Source organism: Bos javanicus, chromosome 18, assembly GCF_032452875.1.
Source record: "Bos javanicus breed banteng chromosome 18, ARS-OSU_banteng_1.0, whole genome shotgun sequence".
Lineage (NCBI taxonomy): Eukaryota > Metazoa > Chordata > Mammalia > Artiodactyla > Bovidae > Bos > Bos javanicus.
Window position 1 is genome coordinate 40,969,016 of NC_083885.1, and position 17,909 is coordinate 40,986,924.

At 48.5% G+C, this 17,909-nt stretch overlaps 1 protein-coding gene across 18 annotated transcripts in view; it reads left to right on the plus strand.

The window, feature by feature from the left end:
* ZNF536 (zinc finger protein 536) overlaps positions 1 to 17,909 on the plus strand; it is a 449,324-nt gene that overhangs the window by 57,476 nt on the left and 373,939 nt on the right. For 3 of the 18 annotated variants that reach the window (XM_061387872.1, XM_061387866.1, XM_061387871.1), the window contains one exon: positions 1,020 to 1,147. The exons of the other annotated variants lie outside the window; for them this stretch is intronic. The gene's annotated coding sequence lies outside the window, so the exon portion shown is untranslated. The remainder of the gene's footprint in view (positions 1 to 1,019; positions 1,148 to 17,909) is intronic. 18 annotated transcript variants of the gene reach the window in all.

Below are 17,909 nucleotides of genomic sequence, written 5' to 3' on the forward strand. Positions count from 1 at the left end.
TCAAACCCTGACAGGATCTTAGAATGGTAGGTCCAAAGGTTCAAATGAAATCCCACTTTTTACTATCTCTTCATCCCTTGCCCTCCCAAACATTTTTTTGTCATCAAATGGTCAGTTATAGAAGGATATTCTTCTTATCTCTCCTTTTCAATCCAGTCTTTAAAATAGAAAACAAAATGTCTGGGACAGTGCCAGGCAATCTCTGTAAGCTGAAACCATATGGATGCCTTGTTATGAAAGTAGCCCTAAGAATCCACCAGGGTGTGTATGCAGATGAAGACATACGTACTGGGGTGGAAGACATGGAGGCCGAGTAGGGGAAGGTGACCTCTTTCAAAGCGGGATGTGGGCAAGGAATTTATGAGGCTCAGAAGACTTCCTGTCCAAATGACTGGTTGTCTGTCTCCTGGGTAAAACTCTGTAGTTTATATTGTATTTCATGCTCTCTTAGAGGCTCTTGTGTGTCCTCTTCAGCCCCACCATGCTGGATCTCTTTGGGACTGGATGATGCTCAGGCCCCTGGGCTCTGCTATCGTGAGGAACTAGGCTGAGACTCCCATGTCCCAATACAGCGGGTACCAGTCTTTTGGGAAATGTATTCCCAGTGATGAGGATAAAAAGTTACTCCACCCTTGACTTTTAAATTATTGCACAATGGATAACATAGCAGTACTGGTAATAAAATAATGAATAATAATAAAGAGAGATAAATGACCTCTAAACCTGCCAAAGATATGGAGTCTGGAATCATATTTCCTGGGTTGAACCATGGTTTCACCATGCACTGGCTATATGACCACATGTCAAGGGATTAGTCTTGTGCCTCTCTTTTCTCATCTGTAAATTGGGAATGACAATGATGGCAATGTAGTAGACTGTGTAAGTAATCTATCTGATTGTACAAGTAAAATAATGCCTCTTGGCTCAAAATATGTAATTAGTAAGTGTGTTGCTGTTATTAGTAGTGTTTGCATTTTCTCTATTTAGTCACCTCTTTCCTTTCTCTGTCTTTATTCAAGATTAAGGAAAGTATAGGCCATTTTCAGACTCGTGCTGGAGCTAGGAACTTTGAGAAGTTGCCAGGCATACGGCCTTCCCAGCACCCCTGGGACAGTGGTTAGCAAGTTCAGAGAACGTCAGAAGGGTGGTGAGTTTCCTAAGTCAGCTTCCCCATCCCATTTCCTTTGTGGAGGGAGCGTTGTTGACACACCACTGGGGGTTTGGGATTTACTTGGTGTTTGGGGTGTGCATTCCTGGGCTGGATGCCACGTGGTCACAGTGGGTGGGACAGCCAGCTCCTAAAAGGGAGGGGAGGTCCTTGGCTTTTCTCCCCAACCCCTTGCAAGTGAGACTGCTCTGCATCATGGCCCAATCTTGTATTTTTAGCATCCACTGAAATTTAATGTTTTGCTTTTGGTTTATTATGTATGCAAGTATCTTGCTGATAAATTACATGTGTAATTGTACCATCGGAACCACTGCTAGTCAGCGACAACATATAATTAAACTCACCCTTGTAGTCATTGAACTCTTCCGTCCCTGACAAGATCACTGACCACTCCAAGGAGGGTGTGCCGCCATATGTGAGCCATGCACACGCCTGCGTGGCCTGCCGCCTCGCTTTCCCACGCCCCCCATCCCCCCACCTCCAGCACAGGGCAACCCTGCACACGTGCAGGGTGGACTTCCTTCAGATGGCGCTGAGCCCACAGGAGGGAAGGCCTGGGCTCCAGGGCCTGGAATGCTCCCCCTTCTCTATTTTTGTGTCTCTGCCTGAAGGGTTATTGGCCCCAGAGTGGCTGCTTGGTAAAGACTGGAGTGAATAAATCTTAGAAATATCTGTTTGCCCTCTTTTCACTTGTAACTTGAAACCTTTCCACATTTTTCCTTTTTGGGGATGATGTTCACTGTGGTGTCCTACGGTGGGAGCTGCTGGACCACAGCCTGGGGGTGGGGGGTCAATATCTGCACACTGCCTGTGTTTTATTTTTTTTTAAACATTTAGAAATACTTTAACCATTCTGAAAAAGTACAAAAAAATTCTGCCTTGACCATGTTTAAGTGTACAGGTCAGTGGCAGTAAGTATGCTGTGCAACCGTCACCACCATCTACCTCCAGAACTTTCTCATCTTCCCAAAATGCTATTCTGTACCCATTAAACAGTAAATCCCCATTCTCTTCTCCCCCACCCTCTGGCAACCGTCCCTCTGCTTTCTCTAGGTCCCTCACGTAAGTGGAATCATACAGTCTTTGTCCCTTGGTGATTGGCTTATGTTGCTTAGCATAATGCCCTGAAGGTTCTTCCATGCTGTAGCAGTGGTAAGACTTTCTTCCTTTTTAAGGCTGAATAATATTCCTGTGTGTGTGTGTGTGTTACACATACCACATTTTGTTTATCCATCCATCCACCAGTGGACACTTGAGTTGCTTCTACTTCTTGGTTATGGTAAATGATGCTGCTCTTAACATGGGTGTGCGACTAGAGTTCTTGGAGACCCTGCTTTTACGTTTGGAACTGCTGGAACTTCTGGAGCATATGGTAATTTTAATTTTTTGAGAAACTGCCATATTATCTTGGAGAAGGAAATGGCAACCCACTCCAGTGTTCTTGCCTGGAGAATCCCAGGGACCGGGGAGCCTGGTGGGCTGCCATCTATGGGGTCGCACAGAGTCGGACACGACTGAAGCGACTTAGCGGCCATATTATTTTCCATAGTGGCTGCACCATTTTACTACACTCCTACCAAGAGTGCACAAGGGTTCCATTTTTTTTTTTTTCACATTCCTGTCAACACTTATTTTCTGCTGCTTTTTGATAGTAGCCATCCTAATGGGTGTGGAGTAGTAGCTCATTGTGGTTCTGCCTACTTTTGTGAAAGCAAAGAATGGCTTTTACATTTCTGAATGAATGAAAAAAATCAAAAGAAAAATACCGTGTTGTGACACATGAAAAGTACATGAAATTCAAATTTCAGCGTTCTTAGATGCAGGTTTCTTGGCACACAGACAGCCCCATTCATTTACGTATCATCTGTGGCTGCTTTCGAGCTGTAATGGCTGAGTAGGGAAGTTGGGACAGATTGTGTCGCCTGGAGAGCCTGAAATATTTCCCACTTGGCCCTTTACAGAAGGCATCAGCCAACCCTACCCTGTGATCAGACCTTGGGACCCCTTGTCTTGTATAATCTCAGCAACCCACTTTGCAGACAAAGAAACTGAGGCTCAGCACAGATAACTTACAAATCACACATCAGAAAATGGCCTGTAAACCAAGAAACCAGGACAGCCCAGGCCTGTCTCTGTGTGCTGGTCACCCTCCCTTTGAATGTGATTGTTTCGATGTTGCTCTTTACAGAGTGCCTGCTGGGGTTTTAGTGAGCCTGAAATCAGGTCCTAGTCGAAAAAGAACTGTAATTGTGTAAAAACTTAATGCTGTGATTGGGAGAGGTGGCAAACTGAGGGCGAGAATGAAGCTGGGAGGAGGTGTAGGTGAGCTGAGCTTTCCTTTGTTTCTTTTATTTAAATTCCAAGACTGGTGTCCGATAATGCATGGTGGGCCGAGCTCTCGACCCTGCTGAAGAAGGAGGCAGTTTCAGGATGCCTGCATCCTACATGTATAACATTTCCTTAGGACAGAGGAAAAGCTAAGCAAATCGATAACTTCTTCTTGCATTAAAAAACTGAATTATTCTCTACCCCAGAGAAAAGAAAGCCAGGGTATATGGTACATAGGGGAACACGCTAATTGATTCTTCCCCCTTCATTCTCTGTATCACATATTGTTTGGCATGAATCTTGGCACGGATCTCTTTGACCCACCTCAGATCTTTTTCTCTGAATGTGGAGACTGCTTTCCCATTTCCACAGACGGTCTTGGGCACCCCTGTGGCCTCTCGGACTCAGACGGCCAGCTGCTGCTAACGAGGGATCAGGCAGCTGTCTGACTCGTCCCCTCCTTGCCACTCTTTTGATCCTCCACAATGTGTGGACTTGGTACCAGGAGCCTTCTGACATTTCTTCATACAGAAGACAGAGAGTGGATAGTTTTTTTGCTCTTTCGTCATTGGAGAGAGAAGTCTGAGTTGATTTTATGTATTTGTGCTCATGGTGGAAACAATCTCTTAATCCAAGTGCTTTGGGGATGTTGGGGCTCAGGAAATGGTTGGTCTTGTGTCCATCTCAAGCGAAGAGATGGGATTTCCTTTCACATTTGAGAGCACACAGCCTTCCCCGCCGCAGGAGCTGCTATGTTTCAACAATAGGCTTCATGTGGTTGCAGAGTAAAGCACAGTGATGTTTTTCATGAACTTTTGCCTGTGATTTAAGCCTGGCAGAACTAGACTCCTGTCCTTACAGTTTTCTGGCTCATTTTGCGCAAAGGGAAGTATGCTAACTGGAGTCGATAATGTGATCGACATGTTAGCACATGTGAACGACACATTAGCACCATGCAAGAGAGACAGCAGTGACTTTGGATTTTGAGTTTCATCCTTGAAAATGTATGTGATGCTTCAAGCAAGGGACCAGCACCTAGTAGGTGCTTGGTAGGTGCTCAAGGGGTGAATTAGCCTGGTAGTGGCCTTGTGCTTAAGAATCCGTTAGAGAAATGAGTGGTAACATACGTCTATGTGTCCAGGAAATGGAGATACCCATGACTTCTTTCTGTTTAAAGATTAAATTTGGTTCTTGGCCTGGTGGTGAACCAAACCTTGACAGTCCAGAGGGGAGGAAACTTTGGATAGGGAGGAGGAGGTCGTGTGTGTGTGTGTGTGTGTGTGTGTGTGTGTGTGTGTATTTGTCAGGGTGGTGGTAGAGATGAGTATGTGGTGAATTTTCCCTACCCTAAAGCCATTTTTATTTTCTTTCTGACATACTGTAGGACAATCAACTTGTCCTCCTGTCCATATGTGTAGATTGTTTCATGTCTAAACACAATTAATAGCACATATGATGCTCTTATGAGTGAGCATGGCAAAACAGTGTAGTTTTTGTTCTTTAACAAAATAAAACTTGGGATAGCATCTGCAGTAAAGATCGTAAGTCTGGCCCACACGGGATTTGTTCACCAAATTTCTGTTTCTCCTCTCCATGCCCCAATATGTGTGTGTTTAAACATGATTTCAGTGTTTCTAGAAATGTGACATCCCAACTAATATCAGGCCTCCGCTAACAAGACAGTGAGTGGCACCAGCCCTGGAAAGGTTTTTGGGGTTTGCTGATGGCCAGTGGGAATCTCTGCCACCCTGGACACCTTAGCTCCCTGCCTTCTCAGGGAGGAGGAGCAGCCTCCATCCCCTCTCTCCTCTGAGGCCTCAGGGACTGAAGATGCAGAGACGTTCAGAGGGAAGGTTGAGGGAAGCATGCTTGGCTGCTGGACATAGGGAGGAGAGCTGTCCTGGGAGTGAGGAGGCTGGCTCTGATCCCCCCTGCTGCAGTAGCTGTGGTCACCTGGGAAGTCTCAGGCCATGTGGCCTCAGGTGACCACCCAGGGGGTGAGTGGTTTGGACCATGTGGTGTCTAAGATTCTTTCCAGGTCTTCAACAGGACCAACTAGACCACCTAGTCCCCTGGGAGATCTTGGTGACACGCAGATTCTGACTCAGTAGGTCTGAGGGACAGAGCTCCATATATCATATTAGACATCCAGATAACAGGTCCCGGGCCACGCTGCTCCTGCTGCCCCTTGGGCCACATGGAGGCTTGCTGAGACGAGGTGGCTGCTCACTACTCTGCCTGGGGAACTTCCAGGACTCACCAATGGACCCCACCCCAGACCAGTCAAATCAGGAGTCACCTCAGGGGTAGACATTGAGCCTGGATGCTCACATGTCACTGGGTATGAACTGCTGGTATAACAGTGTCTGAAGTTGCCTGGGGGGGTGGCTTGTGAAAACACAGCTTTGGGCCCCAACCCTGACTTCTGATTCAAAAGATCTGGGGTGGAGTCCAAGAATTTGAATTTCTAACGAATTTTGAGGCAGTGTTGATGCTGGTCCACTGACTGCACTCTGGGAAGCCCTGGCCTAATATGTTCAGTTAAGTTGGTGGTCATTACACAGACCAGGAGGGAGTGGGCGCAGGCGGCCAGGGTCACTTCGTGGCCATCTGTTTTACGCAGTGAGCTCCCTTGGTAAGCTCTCATTTGGAAAAGGTTTGTGGGTAGAAAAAAATGTTTGCAAACCTCTGAACTGAAGGCAAGACTTTTAATCATGAGGCTGGTGAATATTTATTCTCCAATTGAGAGGAAAACCAAGCAGGTTCCTTGGCCCTCTTTGTTGCCAGATGTGGTTGTTTTTCGCCCAGAATCCCGCCCTGTCGCACAGAAGGTGTTGCGCGCCCCCTCTTGTCTCTAAGTGTTCACACCTCCCGGGAGGCCTCGGGAGGCCTGGCCTGGCGCTCTGCAGCCCAGCCCGTGGTGAAATCCAGTGTGGGCCGCTGCTGGGGCCGAGTGACGATTTGCCAAGTGCCAGGCGCTGGTCCTCAGTTGATGGGCATGCCCTCATTTAATTCTTGTAACGACCTCGTGAAGTAAGTACTGTCATTATCCCATTTTGTGTATCCCAAGGATTTGCTGCTGCCTCCCAGGCTCAGAGAGGGTGGAGGAAAGTGGCAGGGATTCAGGCTGGGGGAAGCAGACATCGCTCTTGGTCCGGGGAGTGGAGTGCGCGGCCAAGGCCTGTCCTGCTGGTATTTGGGGAGAAGAACAGAGCAGGCCCACTGGCCCTGCAGGTCCATTGTCCAGATGACAGGCTTGGGCCAGGTGACAGCACTCAGAGCCTGTGGCTGCCCAGAGCTGCCAGCCCCTTGGAAGAGGTCACTGTGGCTGTCCTTGGTCACAGACCCAGGAGGCCTCGGCCACTGAGCTTCCTCTTGGGTCACACCCGCTTCCTGCAGCCTTTGACTATGCAGAAGTGCCTGGGGGAGAGTCTGGGAACCAGCCAGGGGACGGGGTGTGTGGATCTCTGGGTCCAGGTCTTGCTTCTGTGGCTGCTGCTTTTAACCGCAGAGTGCTGGCTTGGCCAGCCCTGAGCTTGCTTTCTGCCGAGCAGCCCTGGGGATCGGGATGTGTCCAACACAGCAGGTTCTTGCTGAGACGTCGTGTTGGAGCGAGTTCTTCTCCCTGTTCACCCAGGGTGCGCAGGTCAGAGGATGCGGGGAAGGGAGCACACAGGAACACAAGTGGTCTTCCAGGTGTCATCAGTTGCGCCCTCGGGGGTGGGGGCTGCAGCGTCCTTTAACCCTCATTCGACTGCCTGCTGTTGATCTTGCACTTGCACTGGGCTTTCCCGATGTGACATGGGTCTAAGAATTTTTAGAGCTGTTTTGGCAGAGGCGAGAAGACGTGTGAGCAGAGCTTTCTGAGCAGAGGCTTACTGATTGTGTGAGGTGCCCCACGATCAGTGTGAGGCTCCAGCCAGCCAAGACTCTCCCAGTGGCCAGAGCTCTGCGGCTTCCCCTGTGTTTCAGGCCTTTCCCACACGATTTCCAAAATCCTCTGAAGCCCAGGCCAGCCTCACACCAAGCACTTTCCTTTCAGTTTGTCCATCTTTCAACTAAATGGGTCTAATGAAAGGCTGATTGGCACCTCAGATGGTAAAGAATCTGCCTGCAATGTAGGAGACCTGAGTTTGATCCCTGGGTCAGGAAGATCCCTGGAGAAGGGCAATACAACCCACTCCAGTATTCTGGCCTGGAGACTCCCATGGACAGAGAAGCCAGGCGGGCTATAGTCCACAGGGCCACAGAGAGTTGGATGTGACTGAAGGGAATCAGCATGCATGGGGAACACTGATTCTAGTAGATGCTTGACTACCAGAGTCTTTCTAGATGTAATTCGATGAACTTTTAGTGTGCCTGGCAAAGGTGTGTGTGGGAAAGTTTACATCCAGCTTATTACAATGTCTACCTAAGTGATTTTCTTATTAATAATAGAACACATATGACCCCAAGGCATTTCTTTTTTGAACCTTTGAGGTATTTATGAATGAACTTGAAAAAGGTTGTTCACTTCAGATGGCTGACGTGTTCTGGAATGGAGCTGCACCTTGTGAGGTTGGAGATAAACCTTTCCCCCCAACAGGGACACAGATGCCAGACGCCCAGGTGGGACATGTGCCATCTTTTCTGCAGGGTAGCGGGAAGATGTAGCCGAAAGATTAGATGCAGTTATTAGAATTTGTGGAGTGGCCGATGGCTCAGGGGATGGAGTGGCCATGTACTGAGGTGAGGCTGTTCCTCAGGTAGTCCTTTCATGAGGCTAAATGAGCAGCCCAGGTCGTGAGTCTGTGCTGAACTGCAGTCCATACACAGAGCAGCAGCCCCCTGGCCCTGCAGAGAGTGTACTATGTGAGGTGAGTTTTCCCCATAGACCTCATGCCCCAAGAATCCAACCAGATCCTCCCAGCAGCCCTTTCCCTTTAGAACAGTGAGCTAAGTCTCGGAATCCACAGAAATCAAAGATGCATCAGCATGTGCTCTGGGTCAAGCCCAGCCTCCAGATTGCAGCTGTGCCAGAGGCCGCATGCCCAGGTGAACCCGGGTGTCCCCTGTGGGTCACACCCGCATCATCAACTGTGCAGAGGGGCCCTGCTCTTCCTTGAGCTTGGGCAGTGCTGAGGACCAGGGAAGCCGGGGCTTCAGCCTGGCCCAGAATGTGAAGTTGGAGCTTCATGTCTCTTCCAGGGTTTCCCAGAGGGAGATCTCACATGTGTCAGGCTGGGCTCTGCCACCCACACTCTCAGCTATCAGATATAGATTCTCATGGTGGCAATTTGAAAGAGAGTTTCCTAACGCTGGTAGCTCTGCGACGGGCACCTTGACATTGTCAGTCACGAAAGAACAGCTTGCTGACTGCTTCATTCTATCTCACTCATTCCCAAGAAACTTTAGGACTCTGGGAGGTGTGGACCAGGGAGCCCCTTGTGGTGGTGGTTTAGGAATTCCTGGGAGAGCCAGCTTTCTGAGCAGGTTCCCAGCCCCCTACCTGGAGGTGTGCTGGTCTGGAAAGGGGCCTCGTGGTGACTGGTGGGGGTCCAGTCGCTAAGTCATGTCTGACTCTTGTGACGCCATGGATGTAGCCCACCAGGCTCTTCTGTCCATGAGATTTTCCAAGCAAGAATACTGAAGTGGGTTGCCATTTCCTTCTCCAGGGGATCTTCCTGACCCAGGGATCGAACCCGGGTCTCCTGTGTTGCAGGCAGATTCTAGACTGACTGAGCTCCCTGGGAAGCGGAAAGGGGCCTGTGTCTATTTTCACAAGCTCCTTTGGCATTGCCAGTGTCCTGGAATTATATTAACTCTGAATCTACATTTTACTGGATGGACAGTACACCAGCCTGCACCTCAGATTCCAGAAGCTTCTTTCTTCTCAGCTGAGGGACTTTGGGAAAGACATTTTCCTGGACCTCAATTTTCTCACCAATAAAAAGAGAAATTAGGTTTACATGATTCCTAAGAGTCCTTCCAATTCTGAAGTTCTAGCACATTAAAAACAATCTGCATTTTAGGCCTGGCAAGTTACATTTCCCCCTGAAGGGGGCCTGGAAAAGAAAGAATCTGCAACAGGAGAGTGTGGGCTTTGTGGTGTGAGGCCAAGGTTATAAAGGTAGCCTCTGTGAGAGAATCATTTGTATTTATTGAGATTGCCGACTTTAATCGCCCTGGATGCTCCCTTGATAAAAAATTATAATCCTCTGTAAATTATGAATACCTTGAAATTCACAAATTCTTTCACTTTTGTGATTGGCAACATTAAATGGCAACAGCTCATTTAAATAAGCAACATCTGGACATTATTATTTTTAGGGATTTTTCATCTGTTGATTTAGAAATCTGGGGCCTTTATGAATCTTGCATGAATATTCTTTTATATTCACATCTACCATCAAGACACAAAGAAATAGCCAAAAATTATTGTCCGGTGATTCTTTGATGCAGTGCATGTGTTTTTTAAGCAACAAATCTATTGTGAATGAAAGGAGATAGAAAATAGGCTACATGTGAGTGAGGCGGAGGGAGCAGCTTGATCTCCTAAGAGCCAGAATAGCCTGACGATTCAAAGCCACAGGAGGAAGAAGGTTTGGATTTTATATATACTAATATAACGTTTTAAAATAACAATATAATTCTGGATTGACGATATCAGAATATGCTATCCACTGTTTCTCAGAATAATCCAATTTAGAACAATGTATTCTGAGCAGGTTTGGTAAAAATAGGTCTATCATCCTGTGGTATAAGATAATGCATTAATTTTTATGAGTGAGTTATGAAGATGTACAACTCGGTTAAGAGTTAGGATAAACATAATATTCCTTAATTAATCCATTATGCCATGGTACACATGTGCCATTTTTATTACCTTAAAAATGAAAAATGTCAAAAAAGGAAATTGCTGCTTTTTTATATCAAAAAAGCCTTTTTTGAAAAATCATAAAATGTCTAATCTAATTCACCATATAATACTAATGAGCTTAACAAGCCATCTCAATGCACAGTTTAGGATAAAAGGTCATCAGTTTCTGGCAGTCAAATTCCAGTACTTTTTTAGATGAGGCAGAACCTTTCAGCACCAAATATCGGAAATGGCATGTGTGATTAGAAGCGTTATTAATAGCTATTTGTTATTAACACAGTAGAGTTTTAGAAATTCACATTATACCCTCCCTGCGTTTTCTAAATCTTATGGCTGAAGATGCCAAGAGCGTTTGTGGAGCTCAGGCACTCCCCACCGGATCTGATTAACTTGTTGCCCATCCTGGTTCTGAGTGATTCTGAGTAGGGATCACACACACACACACAGACACACACACACCCCTTTCTGTCTGATCCCGCATTTAATTTCCCTGAAGCTCTCTGAAGCCCCTGCACTTATTTTCTGAGTCTCCCTGCTCTCCGAGCAGCGTTCCTTTGCTCTCAGGCGTCAATGTCAACTGTCCACCGTGCCTTTTGTCTCATCACGGAATGGGCCTTGTGGAGGCACCTTCGGCAGTGACGCACGCGGTGGCTTCAGTCGGCCTTGTTATGGAAAAGAATTGCCCGGTGGGTTGAGGGAATGGCCAACAGCGGACTAGAATCATGAAGCTGAAAGGAATATTGCCGACTGGAGGTCATTTTTCCCAACTGAGGGGCAATAGTTTGCCACTATAAACTGCACATTGCAGTCAGTATATGTTTTATTAAACCATTTAAGGAACTTGGGAGCCATTTCATTTAAACTTCCTGCTTGATGTAGCTCAGGGCCGAGCCCAGAGCAGCTCATGAAGGAGGCCTGCAGTCGTTTGCAGAAGAAATACCCCACGTGCCCAGCAGGATGCACTGCAACCCGGGAGCCACGGGCAGGCCAGGGGGTTGCCCAGGCCCCTGGACTCCTCAGAGCTTGAGCACACCAGCATGAGCGTATGTGGGGGCTTCTGTCCCCCAGCTCTGCCACTGAGCAGCACCGTGACCGTGGACTCTAGGACTGCCTCTGCTGCTGCAAAATGAAGGGGTTGGATTCGATGTGAGCGGCAGGGTCCCTTCTGGGTCAGCAAGTCTCTGAAATGCTGGACTGTCAGGGGTCACCCTGGCACTGAGGTTCTGGGACTCGCCAACAGGCCCTCGATGGTCATGTGGGGAAGTCTGCCTTCATCCCTGCCCTGCCCGAGGAGATGTTGCAGCTGTGCTGTTTTGGTCTTGGTAGACGCTGGGGACCTGTGCTGCCCTGGTCCAGTGGTGACTTGTGAGTTCTCAGCAAAGAGCAGGGAAATGGGGGCAAAGCACCTCAGTTCTCATGTGAAACGGGAATGACCGTAGTACTTTTGTGTCTGAGGAGTAGGAAGCTGAGGCCAGCCGAGGAAGTCTGGTCCCTGGGATCAGAGCCCTGGACTCCAGGACCACTCTGACCAGCTTGCCAAGCAGCACTCTGCGTCTCCTGAGCCTCAGTTATCCTGTCTGTGAAATGGGGTGGTGGTGATGGTGGTGATTTTGTGTTATCCCTCCCTCTCAACACTTTGTAAACTGTAAAGTGCTGTAGAAATGAGGGTTTATCGTTGTTGATAACTTTGTGATTATAAACTAGCTCCAGTCTCCCCTGAATTGCATGCCTGTGAATTCCGTTAACACAGTCTGTACCAGTGAATACAGGAACATGGAGGGCGAGAGGCGCTCTGTCTTTCAAAGTAATTAACAGGAAGGAATCCGGTATTTTGGCTTTCTTAGCCCTAACTGGTGGTCTTTAGTAGGTGGCCTTAATTCTACAAAGTTATATAACCAAATCTTTTGTCTAATTGGTAACTATATTTAGGAGGTAGAGAAATATGTGAGCTATTCGTTTCGATTAAATTTTTTATTATGCACTCTGCATTTGGATTGACAACTATTAATATTAAAGAGCTTGGCCAAATTGAAATTTGTATTGCTGGAGAGACTTAAATATAATGTATGATGCTGAAAAAAAAAGGCCAGGGAATACGGGAATTAGCAGTCAGGGTGCAGACGGGTCCCTGCCAGGTGCTGTGTGTGCTCAGTGACATCAGCCCCAGGTCTGCCAGGCTGAGGAGGGCACGTGGAGGGCTCTGTGGAGCTGATGTCAAGGTGCTGGGACCCAGGTTACTTTCATGGCGATGACACTGATGTTAAATAAAGATGTAGAGCAGTTTTGAGCACATTATGCAAACAATTTTTATAACTTTGTATACAGTATTTTGTCGATCACTCATAAAAAAGCTTGGGGGTAAGGCAGAGGAAATCGTCTAAAATAAGATAGTACATGTATCATCACAGTAATGAGGGAATAAAGGGCACCCAGTTTCTTCAGAAGCCCCCATGAAGACTGAATTGATGCTCCAAAAGCCCGAGGGAGGTGGAAGGCTCTGTCCTGGAGGAGGAAGAACTTGGGAGCATGGCCACATGGAGGATGCTCTGGGACCAGGGGGATGTTCCAGTTCCAACTCTGCTGCAGACAATCTCTGGGAGCTTCAGCCCGGGGTTTCAAGTCTTTGGGGCTGAGTCCCTGCTCACCATGCCTGTTGCATTTGGCTTCGCATTGCAGGGTCACATGCAGGATCCCACAGGATACGCACAGAGACCTGGGTTGTCTGTAGGGACTGGGACTCCAGCAGAGGAAGTGAGACATTGAGTTCTCACAGTCTCTGAGTGACAGACACAGGACTGCAGCTCAGCTCTAGAACTCAGCCTTGGGACACTCTCAAGAGAAAGAGTCCTCTTCTGCAGTCTGCAAGTCTGTAGAGCAGAGAGGATCAGGCTGCAGCCCACAAGCCACTGGTTGAACGACTCCTGTTAGCTGATAACTCACACGCTCCAGGCACCCCCACTTTCCTGGTGGGCCTTCTTGCTGTGCCTGCTGTCTAGAAGGTCAGCTCCCTCGCCCCCATCCTCCACATAAACTCCGCAGCAGCCCAGGCCAGAGTGCCCCATGCTCTTCCAGGAGGCTGACCTGTCCCTAGGCTGGTCTTTTGCCCTGTCCTCACTGTCCTGGAGGGCAGAGCTGTGCGTCCCTCCCTCGCCTTGCCCTGCACCCTGATGCCTGCCTGCAGAGAGCATTGGTGTGCTTGGAATGGATGCACCAGATAATCACTCACCAGGTCTGGCTGGCAAAGGAGGGACAGGTGATACTGTCATACGCGGTGCTGTGCAAGTTACCTAGTTCACACTCTTTTCCTCGACTAGGCTATAATCTCTATTTTATCTGTGATTTTTACATTTTTTTTTTTCCTGACACGGGAGCTGGAATACCAATGTGGGAAGACCTCCAGTAGCAGAGATGCTCAAGCAATCAGTGGTTCTGATTCACTGGACTTTATGGACACTTGAGATTTTCACCTGCAAGCATTTTGGTTCTAGACTCTTTGGTTATCTATCATTTTTCAACACCTAGATGCTCCAAATTAAGAGAGGGTGTTCTCAAGCCCTGCTGATGTCCAGGTCTCCTGGAAAGGGGATAAGGCATGTCACTTGTGTTCTCACTGCCATCAAGCCTACTCTATCTCTCAGACATGACTCCAAGCTCCTGGAGGGCAGAACCCTGTCCCAGTCCCACTGGTTAGCTCAGCAGCTGGTGCATCTGTGCCCATGGCAGGTTCTGTGTGATGGAGAGATGGATCCAGGGCTGAAGGTAGAGGACAGAGATGGGCTGACTGGAGGCTTATCCCAGGACAGCTGCCGAAGTGCTTCTTTTCACTAAGCATCTATGATCAGCTAGTTTCATGGTTTCTCTGGAAAGCAGACGCCCATAGGGCTTCCCAGGTGGTGCTAGTGGTAAAGAATGCGCCTGCCGATGCAGGAGACATAGGGTACGTGGGTTTGATCCCTGGGTCAGGAAGATCCCCTGGAGCAGGGCAAGGCAACTCCAGTATTCTTGCCTGGAGAATCCCATGGACAGAGGAGCCTGGCAGGCTACAGTCCATGGGGGCCGCCAAGAATCAGACATGACCGAAGTGACTTAATGCACACTTATAGGTTGTCTATGAAAAGAGTATCTGGTTACATGTTTGTTTTTTGACACTGACATGGCCAGACATGGCAGTATCCTCTGGCCCACACAGCCCTCTGCGGCTGCCTAAGGCATGTGTCAGAAGCTCTGCCTGGGTTCTCTGTTTCTGTCTGTCTCTCCACTGGAGTGTATGTGGCCTGTGCTGGGTGCAGGCTGAGAGTTTGCGGGGGTAATACCTCCAGGGTAGCCCTCTTCAATTCTGGGATGGCAGCTGGCAGATGGAGCCCAGCCTCTTTACTTCTTTACTGGGACCACCTGGTGTGGGTCCCATTCAGGGTCTCGGAACACCGAGGTGGGATCGAGGCCCAGTTGCCCTCAGTCTAGCCCACTGCTTAGCCTGCTCTGTCCTGGTTTCCTTCCTCCCCCACTTCCCCACTAGCCCGCCCTGGCCACTCCTGGGATCGCCTCCTGCACAGACCTCTGCTCTTCAGTCTTGGCCTCGGGGCCTCTTCTGAGGAAACACAGCCTGAGATCCTGGGGTTGTTGCCTGGCGAACTGACGGACACATTTTAAAGCCAGTTCACTTATGCTTTCTCTATTTGAGCATTACAGAAATCCTTGAAGGGAGGGAGAGGAAATCATTACCCCATTCTCCAGATGGGAAAGCTGAGTCTCAGAGAATTGGTTAGGGCTGGAGTCAAATTTGTCACCCAGATCCTGCCCTCCTCACTTTGCTAATTCAACAAGGGGAAGCCTGTTTGGTGGGCTATGCGGCCTGTTCCCAGTGAAGGGGGAAGGAGAGGGTGATTTTCTCCAAACTGGGGCTGACAGGTGAGGTGACCTGAGTAGTGCCTTGCTCCCATTCAGTCCAGAATGAAAGGGGTGTGGGGAGAGGGCTGTGGTGGCCACATTACAGAGGGCGGGAGGCCAGGACCCACGGGACTGCCTCCCATGGAGCAACCAGCCTTGCAGGCTCTTGGCCAGTGCCTTTATTTCCCCCAGTTTGGGGGAAATGATGGGTAACAGACTGGCTCAAATTCCCTTAGTGAGCCTGGAGAGGAGTTCTGGGACCAAGGGCGTGTTTGCAGCTCTCTGCCAGTTGGCAAAGGTGCCTGCATCAGAGAGGGGTCCACGGCCTTGGGAGGGCTGCTGGCTGTCCCTTACCTCTGGGTTGGGGATTCGGCCTGGCGCAGGCAACTCTGTCCCCAGCACATTTGTTCATCTGAAATTTTGCAAAGTTTCAAGTAAAAGCCCAGGAAAATAACCCAAGAAGACTAGGGAGGCCTGAGAGACTGCACTTTCTTTATTCTGGGCCTCGGTTCTCCAACTGGGGTGGATGGTGTGGGCTCCCCACCAGGGAAATGGACAAAATCTGCATGGACTTCTACTGGGTGGGAGGAGCCTGCTAGCAGCAGAGACTGCAGAGGGAGAGCTGGTGTTCTCGCCGGACCCCCTGAGCACCCCATGTGTGCGGGCAGGGTGGAGAGCTCTCAGTCAGCTTGGTAAATTAAGGCTTTGGGACCAGGGGTGTGCCCTGAAGTGGGCATCCTGTCGGTCAGTTTTCCCAGGGAGCTTCAGCCCAGGTTCCGTGTCCCTCAGATACATCCTGAACCCAACCCCTTCCCTCATAGAGAAGCTGTGATTGGTGGTTTCTCTGCTTTTCTTCAGCACCCAGGTGGGAGGCTGAGCGTGGCACTGGGGCCTCTGTATTGGGTGGGCCTATCCCGCACCCCACGCTGTCCTGGCCAGGTGAAGTCCATTTGGTGACCCTGGGCCTGGTCTTGGGGTCTGGGAGTCCCCCCAGTCACCTGGAGGACTCTTCTAGGCAGGATTGGGTCTGCCCCAGCCTTTCCGGTTAGGGGCTAGTCTTTAGGCAGGAGGGGCCGCTGAGAAGGGGGAGAGACATGTGCCATCAAGGGCCCATCCTTGGTCTGTCCACCATGGGATGGAACCCGGGCCAGGCCTGGGCAGGTCCCTCACATGTGGGCTGATGTAATTTGACAGAGGGTCACATCAGTTTCTTTCCCTCCACATTTTAATATCAGATTCATTTATTATGCTGACTACCACTGACAAATGTCCACATTATTCACTCATTTATTCATTTGCTCATGAAATCTGTGTGTTGAGTAATTGTTTTGCCTTATTGGCAGTTTTAATTCTACATTCCTTTTTGTCAAAAGGTCAGTGGCTTGCTAGCTGGCCAGGCCTGCGTGTGCATTCCCTGGAGAGATGTTTTGCAAAAAGATGCTCGTTTACACTGGTCAGTCTTTGAGTTCCTCTCCTCTCTTGTTGGCTTGTACTGATATCTTGGAGCCTGCAGGACTTGCTGCTGCTGCTGCTGCTAAGTCGATTCAGTCGTGTCCGACTCTGTGCGACCCCATAGACGGCAGCCCACCAGGCCCCACCGTCCCTGGGATTCTCCAGGCAAGAACGCTGGAGTGGGTTGCCATTTCCTCCTCCAATGCATGAAAGTGAAAAGTGAAAGTGAAGTTGCTAAGTCGTGTCCGACTCTCAGCGACCCCATGGAGTGCAGCCCACCAGGCTCCTCCATCCATGGGATTTTCCAGGCAAGAGTACTGGAGCGGGGTGCCGGACTTGAGGGGGGCCCTTATCTTGTCTCTGCCGTGCCATTGCCTGGCTCCATACCTGGGCCCTCTCACTCCACAGCGAGACTCCTCTGTTTCCTCTGCTTGTTCATTTCAAGTTAAGGTATAAAGACCTGTCACTACCACATGGGTGTGTGTGTGTGTTGGGTTTGTAAGGCTCTTACCTCTACTATTTTGATAGAACAAATGAAAACTGTCAGGGTCTCAGAGATGGACAAATCAAGTTTGAAATGTCTTTGGGTTTGCTTTTGACTTGCCTAAAAGTGCACAAGATTCAAAGGGAATTTTTAACGTCTGATTTTTTATTTGGAAATTTGAAAAGGTAGTGATGAGTTTGTGTCAGGAAGAAGATGGAAATGTTCTAGAAAATCTAGTTTCAGTAAAGTTACTTCTGAACCAAAATGTTCCAAGAGTAGAGATCTATAGTCTAAGAGTGTTATTTTATGGTAACTTTATGCAGCTGTGTTTGCTGCAAAAAATTCACATTTCTGTATGGAACACTGAATGAAATATGAATGTGCTTTTTACAATTTAGTACTTTTAATAAAGGATTTCTGAGCAAAAAGCTTAAGTACAAGAACCACAAAACATATAGATAAAAATATAGCCATAATCACACATCAAACCTCAGAAAATTCATTACATAGAGAACATCAGTAATTGAGAGAAGTTGAGAGAACTGACAGAAAAGTAATATATATGCCCAGAATTCTAAAGGCATGAATCCTTTTAGCTGGGATCAGGGCTTCTAAGTTCTCTAGGGTGGGTGTTTTATTACAGTGGATGCTTTACTTAGAAGAGTGTAATTTATTATCATTGAATTCTCATGGCAACATGAATTTGGATTTGGGTTTCTAGGAGAAGTTTA